Source organism: Acyrthosiphon pisum, chromosome A1 (genome assembly GCF_005508785.2).
Source record: "Acyrthosiphon pisum isolate AL4f chromosome A1, pea_aphid_22Mar2018_4r6ur, whole genome shotgun sequence".
NCBI classification, from domain to species: domain Eukaryota; kingdom Metazoa; phylum Arthropoda; class Insecta; order Hemiptera; family Aphididae; genus Acyrthosiphon; species Acyrthosiphon pisum.
In genome coordinates, this window is record NC_042494.1 from 12,744,865 (window position 1) to 12,746,608 (window position 1,744).

The window sequence follows — 1,744 nt, forward strand, 5'->3', positions numbered from 1 at the left end:
TTTTGGGAAAAACAGAATGTGTGATTTGGACCGACTGACTGTACAACATAGAGACTACATTATGATAGCTTCAATGCTTCATGGTACCTTTGTCGGGCTTCTATTAAAACTATGTAGATGTGCGCTAAGAAAGGATTTTCCAAAATTTACGTTTCAAAGAGGTGCTCATTTAAGCATTTTTATAGTTTATTTTTACATTTTAAATAGTTATCAGGTTGTACTTGAAAAACTATTGAAATATTGAATATTAGGACCAATGTCAACAATTAACATAATATGATTAAGTAAATAATAATTAAGATTACATTTGGCCTCAATGTAACATTTATTTTTGCTGACTTTAAAATAGACACAATATTCAATACTTTAAATAAATATAATTAAAACAAATAGCAAAACGCGGGTAAGTGGATATCACTCTGCTGTACAGTAGGTTACAAGTGGGCCAATGTATAATGGGTTGTATTAAACTTGAATTCAATGATATAATATAATTGTATACCTATAATTAAAATACCATTTTTAGCGGTTTTTCGTAATTTGTCGGTGTTTTTCCCGTCGCATTAAATAACTATTGAGAAAATCGAAAAATGACCTACCTATCTAAAGTACCATCTTGATCCAATTTTGTAAAATATAAGATACTATATGTTGAAATCGAAGCATTCCTTCTGGTAGAAATTTTGTATACAGAATAATAAAAAATTAATTAATAAATTAACAAAATTGTAAAACCACTAGCCTCCTCGCTTCGCTCAGAATCTAAAATTTGTTATTTAGATAGTATAATTTATCAATCATAATTTTAATTTTAAAATGCTAAATGATAAGAAAAATAGTGTAGTCACATTTTTTTGAAAAGCATCTAAAGTTAAAATATTGACAAAATACGGAAAAATGACGAAAATTTGCAAATTATTTTGAGTTAGAAATTCATGAAAAATTTTGTTTTTAAATCTAAGATTTGAAAATGTAATACAAGATTCCACATAAGTTTGTCTATCTTTTTTAAAAAATGTCTACAAATCAAATTAAATTTTTATGAGCATTTGATATTCCTATTTTTACAACATTTGATATTTACTGGATTTATCATGTTACGATTTTCTTATTTTGTTGTAATTAAAAAACGAATGACTATAGATACTTGAAAATTCCACTGAATGTTTATATTAGCATTTTCTATACACGATAAAATTTTGAAAATAATTTGACTCTTTTTGAGCTGTTTACGGACATTGTCAGTTTTCAATTTTTTGTTTTATTTTCTATAAATATCAATAAAATTGTATTTGTTGGGTAAAAAACGTTAAAATTCAATGCAAGGTTTCTGATATATTGTTACAATAGCAGTTGAAATATATTCAAAATACATATGCACAATTTTTTTTATAAGCATTTAATGATCGAATTTTGACAAAATTTATCAAATTTAAAATTGAATAATTATTTTGTAGTTAAAAATTCATAAAATGTTCAACTTTTATACCTAAGAATTGAAAATTTAAAACAAGATTCCACGTAGTTAAGTAGTTAATTCTGAAACAAATCTAAAAAATACATAAGCACAGTTTATTTTTATAGTCATTTTAAGTTCGAATTTGGACGAAATTACATGTTAAAAAACCTAGAATAACTATTTTAGTTATTGTGTTGTGATTGTATAATATTACTCGTGGGCACTTGAAACTTCTAAAGTATACTATTATATATCTATGATAGTATCACGGTTTGTTGTTGATGT

General features: G+C 25.0%; 1 protein-coding gene across 3 annotated transcripts in view; it reads left to right on the forward strand.

Annotated features, from left to right (window-relative positions):
* Positions 1-1,744, forward strand: part of LOC100165806 (cytochrome P450 302a1, mitochondrial) — a 29,742-nt gene that overhangs the window by 13,029 nt on the left and 14,969 nt on the right. The gene's annotated exons all lie outside the window — the stretch shown is intronic.